Raw genomic sequence first — 17252 nt, 5'->3', positions numbered from 1 at the left:
TCTCAGAGTCTTTCAGCGTCTCTGAGAGCATCTTTCACAGTCTCTCACAGTCTATCAGTTATTGCCTAGGTGTTTTTATGGATCTGTCACAGTCTCTGTATGAGAGACTCGAACGATAAAATTGTTAATTCAGAGATTCGAGTCTCTCACAGAGAGACTGAATGAATAAAACTGAAAAATTGAGAGACTCTAGTCTCTCGTAGAAAGACTGGGATCTCTGAAATATGTTAAACTTAATTTTAACCATGTCTATCGAGACACCACTTATTGAGAGATTCGAGTCTCACGTTCAGAGATTCGAGTCTCTCGTTCAGAGACTGCATACAAAATGAGGATCTCTCTATGAGCGACTCGAGTCTCTCGTTCAGAGATTTGAGTCTCTCGTTCAGAGACTGGATACGAAATGAGGATCTCTCTATGAGCGACTCGAGTCTCTCGTTAAGAGACGCTAAACAGTTTTTTTGACAGTCTCTCTCAGCGACACCAGAGAGACGAGATGAGAGACGGTCACTCGAGTCTCGCTTTCAGAGACTGAGGGACTGAACATTTTTATCTGGAGTAAGCTTCTTTTTGAATATTTTATGGCCAATTTTTCTCTTTTCTTTTCTTCTTTTAGTAGATAACAATAACGTACTCTCTATCAATGTCTCGAATGGAAACACTCCTTTTCTTCAATATTCTTTGAGATTTCCTTCTCTTATTCCCGACCTATGCCTTTTTCTTTACTCCTAATACTTTCTTCCTCAATTTTTTTATGTATCCATTTACTCCATTTTTTTGGCTGAACTGTAAACAATAATGAAATGTAATATGTTCTCATTTACTGCTAACTAAACTTTCATTCGGATTGTCAAATATTTAGTACACAAAAGATAATATAAAACTGGTTGATTCATCTTAATGTCACACTTTAAAGTGGACGGTATGTACGTCTGAATTTTTTTTTCTAACTACAATATTAGACAGATAAAAAAAGGCCTCATAATATAATGCCTGGTGAATTAGATTAATTGCAAACGCTTAGTTAATTTTATTGATCCTTGCCCGACACTAAATTCATTGAAAATATTCAGTTTGAATTTTGATTTTACCTTTTATCAAAAAATAAAAGATAATATTGCAAATCACATAAAAAGCTCTTCTGCAGTGAACCGTTTTTAATCACGTTATAGGTACGTTCCGCATTAACTTTTATATTCTCGCGAATGTATTGAATATGGCCAGGTTGCTCCCATTATTGCATGGTAATCGATTAATTGTCAAACAGTGTTCACATATATTCAAACGGGTTAATATTTAATTTATTTGTACATCTTCCATTAGTTAACAGCGATTTGTTAATGGAAGTAGATGAGGAAGTTCCGGCGAAGCAAAAATTCAATTGTGGAGGATGCTCTGCTATTTTTTTACGTCGACCTTTCTAAACGAAAATTTTTGCAACTAAACGATGGTAATATTTCAAATAAAAAGCGTTAAAAAAATCAATTAAATTAATGGAAGAAGTAGAAATATTTCAGATTTCATCACCATTAGAAATTAAAATAAAATTCTGATTTGTTATTATCAAGTATGTTTATCATAGAGCAGTAATGTTGACTGTAACAGTTCCAAATAGAACTTACTGTTAGTTTTACTTATGTTACAATATCTACTAAACATTAAACAAACAGAGTAGACAATATAGCGTGGTAATATGTATACTTATAGGTGAGAAAACGCTATTAAATCAAAAATTTAAACAATCGCTATCCTCAACCTCGTCGTTTCGATAAAATTTCGTTAAGCCTCTGATTCTATAAAAATGCGGAAGCAGAACTTCTGCATTTGCGAAAGCAGAAGGAGAGATTTCATGCAACACTACTGTACATCCGTTCTAACAGTACGGAGCCGCCAGAGGACAAGTCTGACGTGTTCATTTTTATCACTTTGCTTAACAACCTTCATGACAATGCTTTCAACATAAAATGTGGTAGGTAGTTGCAAACGATTCGGTAATAAATGTTAACAAACAGGTCGATAAAGTTGTACTTAAACTATTTTATAAGGAATTACATTAAAGAAAACAAAACTGTTGAAAAGTTTTTCGATATTTTTTACTAAGGGACGGAAATGAATACTGTAGCTACCATTCGAAGGGTAGATGCTCACAAAATGGAAAACATATGTGTATGTTGCCGTTAAGGCGGTCAAAATTTAATTAAAATTAATGAAGTGTTACATCCACTGGGCCGGGGATGTATAAATTTACTTATTTAGAAATAGTTGGTTTCAGTGGTAAAATGTTTGTCTGTCTCGCTGGTTGCCACGGTTCGGTTACCGGCCGATGCAACACTTTTTTCCTGTGGGCAAAATAATTTTGTCTAATAAGATGAACTACACGCGATTTCTAGTAATAATGATAATAACAGCATAAGTGTAATAGAATGATGTATGTTGGACATATAATCATGTGTTTTTTGTAATAATTCGTTGCAGAAATCCAATTATTATACCAACATTGTATTGTAAGTTACGTCGAAAATCAATTAATAATTGGTAACTAAGGTACCAACTTCCGTAGCGTGCTAAATAAGCTATTGACAGAGCTTCCAGTTTTATTACATAATCTGCATAGTAAATAATAATGTAATCATTGTTAATTTCTAGAATTCACCGGTAAATCAGCAATTTACACATATTAAAATTGCATCAATCGTGCTGCAAGGCTTATGACATGTAATGGAAATAATTGTAGGTAGGTTTTAGTGTTGTATTTACACTTTATTTAACGTTCTCAAACGATTAGATAAAGGTAAAAGCTCAGAAATAATTCATCGTATATTTATAAACATTGGCGAAACGGGACCTAATTTTTATTATGGCGCTATCGATAAGATTAAAGGTTATTTAAATTATAAAAGAAAACATTTCTATAGGAAAGTAAAAAAATAGTATTATGTATCTATTTAAATTATTTGCGACATTAATCAAATGCTTATTTATTAACATCAAGTAGAAAATGACTTTTGTGATGATCCTATGGGATGTTTCGGTAAATTATCGACCAAACAGAAGATGTTCCGTACAAGCAAGCATGTTAATATAATAACAAGTTACGGCAGTGCATCGCCAGATGGCGATATACTACCGTTTCTCATTGTTATGTTAACACGTGTACATGGGGCACCTTCGGTTTGGCCGATAATTTATCGACGCTTCCTACAACGTACTGAAGAGATCTAATAAACATAAATGTGAAAAATGGGGTCATGTTCGAGAATTGGCTTCGCCGATAGAAAAACTGGTACTAAGATCCATACAAGATGTAATCGAATTACATTTCACTGTACTGAATTTATAGCTTGGCTATTTTTAATTTTTTATCAATTATTTTTAACATGACTAATATAAAAATGGTGAAGTTAAAAATTGATATATATATATTCTGATTTAAACTTTTGCGCCGCCTCTGGAAAAAAATATGTTGAATTATAACCTTAGAAGTATTTTCAATTTTGATTCGCAAACTTCAGTTTTATTTCTTACGAAGTTCAAACGACTGAATAATTCTGTTCGCTCCTAACGTCTCGATGTTAATTAAAGTTGGCGTTTATACTTGCCAATGGGTAGGTGGGTAAATTCATGATAACGACAATTTCTCGAATGAAGGCCATTTTCTATCCATTTCCAAGTCTCTTATTCCAATAGATGGTATGAGTTTACTTCAGTAAAGTATCTGAAAGCACTTTCACAATTTAATACTTGTGGGATTTAAAATCACTTTAAAATAACCGCCAGGAGAGACGGGGACGGAGACGGATTTACGTGCTTTTAAAAATTCAAAGTTTCGTTCTTATTACGTGCCCCCGAAAGCAGTGTGCGACAAGCGGAGTGAAATCTCAGATTAAATCGATCTTGTAAAAAGTTAATTAGAATTACGTTTTTAAATACTTCGTCTAGTACCATCAGCCGCAATTCAATCCGACATAAACAGGCTTGAAAATAAACAGCTTTTTCAATCAACTTAGTTAGTAAATGATTAGTAGATACGTCAAGCTATTCTTTTCAATAAATATTGCAAACAGTTTCCAAGTCCTTCGACTTTACAAATAAACTGAGTAATTATGGTGTTTAGTGTAAACAGTTTACTACCTATCTTAACTTTATACAGTCACGTACCCTCTTTTTTTTCTATTATAATAGTATAAAAAATAATACAAAGGTAGTATCTTATACAAGATAATTTGTAAAATTTATTTCTGTATTACTAGATTTTAGATTTTTTTTATGGAGATTCGTTTACCGAACAGATTAAATTTATTTTTACTATCAGAAAAAAAGCTACCAGAAANCTCTGCTTTATATCCCTACTACTCCTTCCATCCTCACTTATCTGACTTCCTAGGTATCTAAAATCAGCCACTTCTTCTAATTTTTCGTCTCCTATCTTTATATTCGCTCTTTCCCTACTTTTTCTTCCCTTGCATATCAGTATTTTAGTTTTACTTTTATTTATTTTCATACAGTATTATTTAAACATATTAAAAAGTTTTACGCTTATTATTAATAAAGATTGAAACTAAATATTTTTTTGTTTCAAAGTTGAAATCAAGGCATATTCGCTGCCAAAAGTCAGTTAAAAAATTTCCATATTATCAGTTATTTCTTATTTTATTCAAAGTTTTTGGTCAAATTCCAAATTTTCTCTCAAACCGTGTACTTTCTTTTAGTATAGATAGTATTTATTTACCTCATGATATGCTGCAAAACCTAATTAATCACGAATTTCTAATTTTATGTACTCTTATCTCAGATTGTACCTCCCAAACATCCTTAATCGGATAGTCAAATAACCTGAAACGTATGTTGCGCATAATACAAACCTGGTTATAACTTACGTTCACCTTACTTAACTTCCATTAAAACGATGTAACTTACAATTGTGCTTTCTATGTTACATGTGAGTTCAACGAGTTTTGGATGTTAATTTCCTTTATTACTATTTGGATTGGTTTGGATATATATTGATGACGAAACATAATTTCTCAATAATTTTATGTTAGTAAATGATTGTTATACGTCGATTAGCCTGTACCTACGCGTAAACTCACTGTAAGTTACGCATCACAACACGGAAAAACAAAATACTTTCTGAGAATTTTCTGAAGAATACCATTCTTATAACATTTTCGGAATATCCCACAGTAATTTAATATTATAATGCGATAAAAGTTTCATCAGCGAGCAATAACCACAATTTAATTAGCTGTTTCTAAATTACTTTATTTGTGATATTGAAAAAGCATCAACGCAAAAGTATCGAGACTTAATGAGTTGCACACTTATTTAAATTATTTGCGACATTAATCAAATGCTTACTTATTAACATCAAGTAGGAAATGACTTTTGTGATAATCCTGTGGGATGTTTCGGTAAATTATCGACCAAACCGAAGAAGCTCCGTACAAGCATGTTAATATAATAACGAGTTACGGCAGTGCATCGCCAGATGGCGATATTATACTGTTTCTCATTGTTATGTTAACATGCATACATGGGGTACCTTCGGTTTGGAAATAATTTATTGACGCTTCCTACAACGTACTGAAGAGATCTAATAAACATAAATGTGAAAAATGGGGTCATGTTCGAGAGTTGGCTTCGTCGAATGACATTGTTCCATTGAAGTATTTTACGTATCACAACACGGAAAAACCAAATACTTTCTGAGAATTTTCTGAAGAATACCATTCTTATAACATTTTCGGAATATCTCATAGTCATTTAATATTATAATGCGATAAAAGTTTCATCAGCGAGCAATAACCACAATTTAATTAGCTGTTTCTAAATTACTTTATTTGTGATGATGAAAAAGCATCAACGTAAAAGTATCGAGACTTAATGAGTTGCACACAAAAACAACCCTAGGAGCATCTGCATTATTGAAACCAGGGAATGCGCGAGTAAATTAACAAACTTATTATAAACTGGAACGTTTTTGCTTCGTCCTTCTTCGTAATTTCGGAAAGTTTATAACTATCTGTTCTACGTAGTTGCTACTGCTTGATATTGGAAGGAAAATGGTAACCAATAGGAGCCAATCAATAAGAAATTTCGATAGTTAATGTCTTTAAACAAGGCAAATTTATTTTACGATTCATGATAGCAGTATATTTCTTTCGTACTTCTTTGGGCACGTAATCACAAAGTAATAAAAATGGGATTGACTTTACTATCACAATAAAAAATATGAAAACCTCCATTCAGCTGCCTAAGAAGATTAAGTTCATCTAATAATAAAAAAATTGAAAGCGTAGTCAGTTGCGGCCAGTGTTGGAATGGAGTGAGTGTTCTGCAAATGTTTACTCACTTATTTTTTGTAAGTTATTAATTCAATCCCACGATCCACCGTAGAGGCAAACTTGTCTATAATCTTCTCGTTGAAGTTATCAAATTTTGATATAAGTAAATAAATTTGGGAATGCAAAGCTTTGATCGGAAAATAAAAAACCATTTGTGGCCTTGTATTATGAAATGGGCGAAGAGAGAAGCGGTGAAGTACTTACTTAATATAAAGGATATCGTAACTAGAGATGTGCAAATTTTTTTTTTAAAAGTATTTAAATAGAAAATGTAAATACTTTTTTGATTTTTTATTTCAAATGTAAAATACAAAATAGATTTCCCTTTGGTATTTTAAATGCTAAATGTAAAATACGTATTTTTAAAATACTTTTTTTCAATAGATACAGGTCTGACCAAGGAAGCTGGTGAGCGCTCGCGCAGGTACTTGCCCATTTATGACCTATTTGGGTAAGACTTGGAACCCATACACAAATAAGCTTTCAGTAGGCGTAAATTATAGTATTAATACAGATAGGACAGTAGCGTACTAGAAAATAATGTAAAAACATGACTTATCAAAAAGAAAAAATTAACCTATTGCTTTTGTTTTATAGTTAGTTTTCACATTCACTGTCATCATGGGAATCTCTATCACTGTCACCAACATCAACAATTAGTTCTTCTGTTTGTATGTCCATTACTTGCTCACTAATCCCTATTTTTAAATATTTAATATACGCCCCTGATAGGAATACTGAAGAATGAGGGCTGCAATCTTTATACCTAAAACTGCCTGCTTTTACCACCGCGCATCCACGCCATTTTAAAATTTCCGCTAGCTTCCAGCGTCAGTCCTGTACTTTCTTATAGTACCTATTTAATTTTTTACATTTCAATTTTCAAGTATAAAATATTTTTTAAGAAAACCTTGCAGGCATTTGTTCATTTTTTAAATATTGAAGTTTTTCTAGACTAGTAGTGGTGCTTGCACTATATAACCAGCTGGGAATAATAAGCATGATTCATATTTTTCTGTCTGAAGTGATTGCGTTATAGTTTTTCTATCTTTTTGTTATAGTTTCTTCAGTTCAGCAATAAATAATTTTTCTATATGCTTCCTTATTCGGCTTTCCCACCCGTTTTAATTAGAAAAAAGACACTGATGCCAAAATAGTTTGTTTAACGTGAAAGATCAAACAGTCAAAATACGATTGCAAATAATTTTATTTATCTAAAATTAACATCAGTCATTTTATATCAAAATATTTACAACCCCATTTTGTTTCTGATCTTTTGCATATTGTAATAAGAGAAAGAAATGGAATCCATAGTTTCTTTAGTTTTGGATTCATCTAATAAGTGAAGTTTTTCGAATCCTTTTCTAAGGATTTTGATTATAGGCATTTACGACGTTGAACCCGGAAAACAATATCGATTCAATATTCTAGATTATCCATTTTCAAGGAGTTCAGAATTTTTTAGGCTGTCTTCAGTTAACTAATTTGAAGGCATTTATGAAATGTCTCTCTGTCCACTATGTAAGATTCTAATACTTTCAGTGGCCAATGTGAGCAACTTTCATTCATCATTTTATATGTTTGATCAGTGATACAAAACTTTTAAAGGCAAAAATGTATTTTGTATTTTACAAATAGAAAATACGTTTGGAAAAGTAATGTAAATAAAATACAAAATGCTTTTCTCAAAAAAGTATTTAAATGCAAGATAAAAAATAGGTATTTTTTATTTTGTATTTGCATTTTAAATACAACTATTTTAAATAAATCACATCTCTGATCGCGACACACCACCAAATATACGAAGAATTCATTTGATCTTCTGTACAGAACGGCCGGCAAAAACGCTTTTTTGCAGAAGCACATTTGCGTCGCGTCGACTGTGAGATAGATGCACTAACTTATTACGTCATATATAAATTATATATAAATATCTATTTCTTTTAGCAGTTCGTTCGCCTAAATATACGAGCCGCCCCTGGCTGTGGTAGTACCTACTCAGCTAATTAGCTAACTCAGAGAAAGTAATTTTAAGAATATGCATTTTGAATACTTATATTGAGTTATCCGATAGTTTTCTAAAGCACAATGTATTGTATTAGTCGTGAAAAAATCTTTAAATCAAAAATTTATGAAGGAGAAATAAAGGATTGCAAACAAACTCATATCTACCGTTGTAAAGTTGATATCATTGAACAGGGTATAATGAGTAGATACCTAAACCACAATTTGTAATATGCCCAAAAAAACATTTAATTATTATGGAATAATGCAATACAACAAAGTATTTTGTATATATTATGTGTAATATGATCTAATGACCAATGACATCATATTTTGTAAATCTAAGATGGTTTATTACTAACTTTTGTTGCTTATCAATTTTAATATCTCTTTACAATAGTAAGCAAATAAGACGTTTTGAGAAATATTTCAATTTCTAAGTATCTTAACAAACATTTTACCTTTCGTCAAATTTCGATTCTCTTGGAAAATTTACTTCCAATTTGGTATATCTACATTTTATTAAAAGTTTAAAGGGTCTTCAGTTATAAAAGTAGTTTTTCCATTTTATATGGATTTCTGACTTAGGCTAAATCCTCTAACGGACTGGAAATCCTTGTGCCATCTACATCGTTCCAAAATCCTTTCAATTTGGCTCGTCTAAGGTCTTCTACGATAACCTGAGCTTCTGAATTTAGGCCGGCGAATGCCAACGAGCGCGCCGGTTTTATCTTGCAATATCTGAAAATTAGTTGTCGTAAAACTAGGCAAGTGTTCAGGTAATTGGATTTCAAAGCAGTGGTTGACGAAGAAAGAGACGATTCGTCTACTTAATCGATTCCTGCATGGCATCTTCGCAGGCAGCCATTTCCCCGTCGAAATTATGTATCGTCTTCCGTTGGAAAGAGAAGAGGCGGCTTACATAATAATAATAATAATGCTTCCATTATATCCTAATACACTCATTATGCTTTGATGTAGATGCCTGCCAAACGCGTCTTTCATGAACAAGTAGGTAATAACTAAAGGATTTGTAAATCGATGCATTCTAACAATCTAGTTAAAGCTTCTTGACAAAAGTGATGGAGCCGTGATTTCTCATAGGAAGCAGGTCAAGGTGAAAAATGCAGAAAATTCGCATACGCATCTATACATTTTAATAAAGTAGAAGTTATTGTGTCTGTAGTATCGAAAAAACAAACTAGTTTTAAACTCACGCAGTTATTCGTGTGATATTAAGACACATACCAGTACTAAACGGATCAATTATTATCAATTCGACTGGACTGATTTCGATAGGAGTATTATCAATCATGAAGAGAGGGTTATCATGACTTAGACCGTTTTTGTTTTTCATCAATCTACTACGTTTCTTTGTTTTTTAATTTCCTTCTGGGTTTATATCAGTGGTGTTGTCGAGCCGGAACGCTGCGGAACGTCGTTCCGGTACTTCCTTTTTGAACAAGAACGCGTTCCGGAACTAAAGATGATTTCTGATAAAAAGAATTGCTGATTTTTTTTCTAATTTTTGACGAATTTTTATATGTATCTATTATTATAAACAAGGGTTTGAACCGAACCCGAACCGGAACAAAAACCGGAACGAACCGGCTCGTTTTTCCGAACCGTGAACAGGGCCGATTCTGGCGACGGGCGAAAATTGGGGGAAATCCCCGTCGTCGTCAAATTTGGGACATGAGACCGCACAGAGCGGCCGCCTACCCAGGATCGGCCCTGTCTATATAATTATATATAGGTACGCGTTCCGGTAAAAAAAAAATTAGCACAACACCACTGGTTTATATATTAATAAATAGATTGTTTCGTACGCCTTTTTTTTGTCCTAGATTTCCATTTCGAAGAAAGAATATTAGTGTTTCAAATTAATTTGTAACTGCATAAAAATTCATAAAAAGTGTCTATCGGTTGATGTTATACGCTAAATCTCTATTTGCTTATTAATAAAAAAACAAAATGTAAAATTAGTTTAATTTAGTTGTTAAATGATATATTTTGATTAGTTGAGGAAAAAGTATTGAAAATCAGGTACTAGGTGTTATTGTGTATGCTGACTTGATGTCAGATTTGCAAAATTCAAAATGGCGGATACGAAATGGCCCACCAAGAGGTAGAAAAAGTCCGAAAATAAAATGTAATTTCGGTTCGAATTGGGTAGTTATTATATATTGTCGTATTCTTCTCGAATTTTTCAATCATTTACGAATTTAAAAAGAAATTGATTTAATCAAATAACATTAATTTCGCACTATTGTTTATCAACTTAAACATGCCATAGTAGTCATCATGTATGCATGTGTAATCTTTAGTAAAATTATGAAGTGTGGTAAACTTAATTGATTAATTAAACCTTTGCAATTGTCCTTTTATCGATTTTTACTTTTTTTCTCTTTAATTGTTGTTGGATTAAAAAAAAACAACAAAAGCAGCTAACAGCTTTGTGCATTGCAAAAATTAATATGATAATGTAAATGTATCCACAAAATAAATCATTGGAACTTGAGTACACACCTTCGCTTTCAAATTGATTATCTATTCTTCATGTGTCGATATCACGATATTAATCGTTGATATTGACGATTGAAAACGTTTTGTTTTCGGAAAAGTACTAAGTTTAAAGGTCTGAATATCCTTTTTTTATTTTTTTGGTTAAATACGTATTTTAAATACTCCCTTTAAGTATGATATCCAAGTATTATTTTTTTTGTTTTTAATATATTGCTCATTTTATAATAATCGTTAATTCATGCAATGGTCCGCTTTCAAGCTACACATCTAATAATTAAAGTACATAAAATAGGATGCGAACATTTTTTTTCGGTAGATTTTTGGCTACGTTAGTTTAGCATACCCAGTAAGAATGTTGTTCGCCAAAGTCTACCCGGTTACAAATTTTTACTCCACTACTTAGTTTACAAATTATTTGCGATGTCTCCATTTCCTAATTTGTTTGCTATTGTGCGCGCAATTAAATACCCATTATCTTATCTGATGAACTGAACGTTCTAAATAAGTAAATTGTGCAGGTTTAATTGAGTACTGTATAATCCGGTGATCTAATTAAGTACGACATACAAGATGTTTAGCTCTTCCTCCTCCCACCACTTTGAAATTGGGGAATGCATAATGCACTTAATCTCTATTGAGGCGGATTAACTCTTACGTTAACTAGCGTGATTATCGGGATCTGTTGCTAGTTTGACAGTGTCATTGATGTGATAAGCTTGCTTTATATTATGTATATCTAGTTGACATATGTCGTTAAGGATAATACTGTAATTCATCATCTTTATTGCGAATGTTAAAATAATAGTTGAAAGCAGTGGCGTATTAACGTACCAAAAATGCTTAGAGGTTGTCCATAAATCATTTTAATTCATTAATTTTTGACTCTTATCCTCACCAGGTAACAGGATCGTAACACCTGACCTGACCTCACATCCCACCATTTCGTTATGTTACGCATTTACGGTTGCTAACATTAATGTTTTCGGGATAAGAAGTGATGAAAAAGCAAAAGCAATAATTAGTTCTGTATTACTATTTATTTAAATGAATGAAACTAAACAAGAATACTGATAGTGCACACACAAATCAGATAAGACAGAGCATAGGTATTTTATTGACCATAGATGTGAATATTCATCCATCCACACTCAGTGGATGCGTCCATGCTCTCAACAAGAAGGATAAAAGTGCAGGACACTGGAGAGAAATTCAGGGCAATCTATTTTTACTCATAGAATATTGGTTTTATTAATTGTTTGTAGTAATGTTCAGGACATTTTGCGTTTTGCAAAGGGTCTTAATTGGGCACAGGACAACAGTCGTCTTTCAAAATGTAAGACGGTTGACAACTTTATGTGCATCATTAGTATATTAAGCATGAATTTAGAAAAAAAAATTAATTAAATTAAATATACAATTAAAATGTCTAATTAACAGTAAAGTTTGGTGGCATATTGCTAAAAAACAATTCATTTATAGGATGATTGAATTATCCGACAATGCTACATACCGCTAACTTTCTGTATCTAAATTGTTACATCTTTGATGCTAGCATGGTAAAATTAGTAGACAAAAATATAAGCCAATAGGACAATTAGCTGTAAAGTAGCCGTCAAAACCAACAAAAAGCCGCGACCCGGGAAATCCGAAAACCAGTTTGCATGCCAACTTCATATACTGTTAGCATGCAAAAATTGTAAAATCATCGGGAAACCAATCTCATCATCAGCCACCAACTGCTGACGATGTAGACTACAAACCGGACTTTTGACTTTATCAGCTAATAATTTGCGAAATATTTAAAGTAAGTTTGAGCCCAATTGTTCCCTTAATACCATTTCACGCCTTATTTACTTAATTACAAAATTTTGTACACACATTGTCAAGGATGCAGCAAAGGACATAAAAAAATTAGTTTTACAACTTATTTCGAACAGTTACAGATGTGACCTTGAGGAAACTTGCGCTAATGAAATAAATACACACTAGGCACAAACGGTTTGAATTTTGTCACTGCGCATCCAGGTAAAGAGAAGCGACATATCTCTAACCATTTGTAATGAGTTGTGTGTGGTCGTCCAGCATATCAACTCGACTTCCCGACAAGATTAAATGAGTTTGATAATGTATATCTTTATTACTCATATCATACGCACATTGTTCGGAGTTAAACTGAAATGATTAAATCATTAAAAAAAGCATCAACGTGAGCGAAGCGACGAGTAAAACTGAGTATGTTTTAATTACGTAAGTATCAGTGGATAGGTACAAGTCAAGGTAATCTATTTTGTAATTTTCGTTACTATTGATGATTGCCTATGTTTAAAAAGTAGGTATGTCGGGTAGATCCATAAAAAATAAAAAAAAAAAATTGATTTGTGATTTCCGTGCATCATAGAAAGAATCTGATATTCGAAGATTGATGTTGAAAATTGCAAGAGGTGCAATAGCTGGATGTACCCAATACAAGAGCTCATTGACGTCGGATAGATTGATTAAAGTAAAGTTTCAAAATCTGCGCTTCCCTGTTGTTAACTGGAAGAAATTAATCATTCGCTTGAAAATTCGACAAGAGTGAAAAAATCTCGGCATCGAGACGTACGAAAACTGCTTAAATTTATCTTTGTCAAATTGCACGTTGACGACTAAATAATTCTACTGTAGGGTGGCCTTAAAAATTGCTAACTAACCGGCGACGCGACGAACTGCGTGATGTAAAGTAAGAGAACCATGAACTAACGATAAGGGAGTAAACGTGAGGAAATTTTTGATGGCGCTTCCGGGTAAAAAACAAAACTCTAAGAGAGAAAACTTAGTTTAAATGTAAATTCTGTAACTCGCTCCTTCTACATAGGGGAAAAAAAGTTTAAAAGGGATGGTAACTTTCGAATGTAATCATCCTTTCCTAACTCATTCTCTTCCGATGTTAAAAAAAAGGCTCATCCGTCTCCGCTTTCTCGTTATATTATAATTGGATTATTTAAATTCGGTTGGTTGTTATTTTATTTTTACTTTTTCATTTGAAGTGGCTTTATTAAGACCAGATAGTCCCAATTAAAATTTTGTTTACTTGACTCAGTTACGTGATGAACTAGTCATTTTTTAGATGCATTATGAATCTTAATGAATCACCGATTTGGTATTGTTACATACCTACTATCCAAAAATTCTTATTTACAAAGTTGGTGTATCATCATCATTAGGTCGTCAGTCCTAAGACTGGTTGGATACGCGCCTCCACTCTTTTCTATCCTGAGCTAATCTTCGCATTTCCCTAAAACTAGAGCAACCCACATCCTTGATTATTTACGAACAGTAATCTAATCTAGGTCTACCTCTACCCCTCCTAACTTCCGTTTCTGCCTCTAATATATGTCTGACTAGACCTTCATGCCTGAGGTGTCTTACCAACCTGTCTCGCCTATTTCTTATTGACTTCTGTAGAGTCCTCTGTTCTTTTATTCTTTCTAATACCTCTTCATTTCTAACCTTCTCTATCGAAGGTATCCTCATTATTCGCTTGCAACACCACATTTCAAACGCTTCTAACCTTTTCTTTTCTGCTGCGCACACTGTCCATGTTTCGCACCCGTACATAGAAGTGACTTCTTTTTATTGAAGTCGACTTGAACCTGCGTTATCCTTTGCTTAATATCCCTACTACTCCTTCCGTCCTGACTTATCTGACTTTCTAGATACCTAAAATTGACCACTTCTTCTAATTTTTCGTCTCCTATCTTCATATTCGCTCTTCCCTATTTTTTCTCTTGCATATCAGTATTTGGATACATTTAAATTATTTGTTTAAAACTGCAAGCTAATACAGACTTTCCTACTGGGATTGTAGTTCGATTAGCGACCGTTTAAATGGCGGATTATTATAATGTAGAGGAGTCAAATCCAAGATCACAAAAAAGCACATAATGCATGGCAATGAAGTCTCTTGCCGTCTTCACTCACCCTGTAATGGTCTCCTGCCATTTTTCACGTTCTCCTATTATATAAGAAGATAGGCTGTTATTACTAAATTATTAATTTATTTATTTATTNGAGTAAATAAATTGTTTTTATCCATTGGCAAACATGAAATTGACTAAGTTGTTCTAAACTATATAAATTTACCTAATATAACACTAAAGTGCTTATACATCAAAATAAACATATAATATTCGTTCACTATATATAACAGTATATTCCCATAAATTTGTAAACGTTCACATGTTTACAAATGTTTGTTCCTAAATATATACTATAGAAGGGAGTTACCAGTGGTGAATTACTTAAATATTAATTTAGTACTTTCTGAAGTAAAAATAGTATTGCCTTCATTAAACTGTAATGGATTTTACGAAATAAATATGTAAATAAGTACATTTCACCGCTTATTTTCTGAAAAATATGAAAAGAAGTTCAATGTTAGCAAGATTAACATAGGCTTATACGGAGTATGCATGTTTATACATATAATTCCTTTGTATAGATACATATAAAAGACTAGATATTTCCAGAATAATTAATAATAAATAGAATTACATAAACTAATATACGTTAATGTTAAACACAACTTTTTTATGGTTTAAAATGAACGAAGAAAGTTTTATTTTACCGCATAGATAATTAGATAATGTTAATTAAAGTAATGAACTTCAGCTTTTTTTTATATGGTTAACGTCATCTCGTTGAAAATGTCGCAATGTGGCTAGCAAAAATTTTCTCAATTAGTTGTAGTTATGGAAATACTAGGTCGCAGATACGTACAATCCTTAATTCTCTTTACTCATTTATTAGATTGTCAATGTTTTTATGCTTAATAGTTTCTGAAAGTAATGAAAATTTAAAGGTATTGCTTGTTTATTATTGATTGTGTGAAGTATTTCAATGTTATTATAAGAGTTGGGGATTGTGATTTAGTAAACGTGAAGCATAAATGAAATATGTTTTATTATGTAAAAATGATTATTTATGTTTATTTTCATTAAGGAAATGTAGATTGGATTGCCTACATTATGAGTCATCTAATTGTAAATAACTTGTAGGTAAATGAATATGAAAATATGAAACATTTATTAGATTTTATCGATTTTTCAGTCATGTAACACCATTCAATATTTTGTTTCTACTAAAGTGCGGTGTCCAAGGCGACTGTAACCTAATATTAGAAACCCGGGGCACATAAAGGCAATGGAGCCCTATAACGTTGAGAGAGAATTATTTTGTAAAAACAGAAAGCACATTTGCGTCGCGTCGACTGTGAGATAGATGCACTAACTTATTACGTCATATATAAATTATATATAAATATCTATTTCTTTTAGCAGTTCGTTCGCCTAAATATACGAGCCGCCCCTGGCTGTGGTAGTACCTACTCAGCTAATTAGCTAACTCAGAGAAAGTAATTTTAAGAATATGCATTTTGAATACTTATATTGAGTTATCCGATAGTTTTCTAAAGCACAATGTATTGTATTAGTCGTGAAAAAATCTTTAAATCAAAAATTTATGAAGGAGAAATAAAGGATTGCAAACAAACTCATATCTACCGTTGTAAAGTTGATATCATTGAACAGGGTATAATGAGTAGATACCTAAACCACAATTTGTAATATGNTTATTTAATAATTATTTTTATTTCTTTAATTTTCTTACAATCACAATAAATAATATAGTTAGGGGTAATAAATATCGGTCTTCAGTTGGTGAATGGATTTGGTAGGAACTGGGGTATCCCTGCTGACACTTGCCCAGAGTGCCCATTGGAAAAGAGGGTCCTGATGGCGCCACCTTGTTAAACAATGGAAAATAATTTATAGGATGACGTAATTATTTGTTAATCGTTAGTATAGGTATAGAAAATATACATTGACGGTACTGCCTTGTAAGCTCCAAATGTCTGACATGCTGCCTGTTACTAAGGTGCTCTATCGAGAATATTAACTTCCGGCCTTATTAAACTATGCGCTATAGTGTTATTACTTATCAAACTACTCTTGATTTGTATATCTATCGGATTACAATAAATCAGAGTTGTAAAGTTCTAAACTTGTTACGTAACGCTAACCTTGACCCCATCCTTCCCAAGTAACAGGATTGCAACGCCTGATTATGGACAGCCTCCTTGTAAATATGTTTAAAGTTGAAATTCCTCTATTATGTAATGGAGTAAAATTATCTGAATTGCTTCCACATTCACCTTAAAATTTAAATTATTTTCTTCGTATCAATTTTTATCGTATACTTTATTTAAAAAATTGTTTCAGTTGTAATTGACTGCAATTACCAAAATCTATATTCATGTATTCATTAATGATACCAGTACTATATTTGTTAGTGATTATTTTTTATTGTTTTAGGTTACGGATCGCAACATCCTGATTGGTA

General features: G+C 32.4%; 1 protein-coding gene across 1 annotated transcript in view; it reads left to right on the top strand.

Moving 5' to 3' along the window:
- LOC108738820 (octopamine receptor Oamb) overlaps positions 1–17252 on the top strand; it is a 404007-nt gene that overhangs the window by 299633 nt on the left and 87122 nt on the right. The window contains exon 9 of the transcript XR_001938040.1: positions 17225–17249. The gene's annotated coding sequence lies outside the window, so the exon portion shown is untranslated. The remainder of the gene's footprint in view (positions 1–17224; positions 17250–17252) is intronic.

This window comes from Agrilus planipennis, unplaced genomic scaffold (assembly GCF_000699045.2).
Source record: "Agrilus planipennis isolate EAB-ADULT unplaced genomic scaffold, Apla_2.0 scaffold133, whole genome shotgun sequence".
NCBI lineage: Eukaryota > Metazoa > Arthropoda > Insecta > Coleoptera > Buprestidae > Agrilus > Agrilus planipennis.
This window is presented reverse-complemented; position numbering and strand designations above follow the sequence as displayed.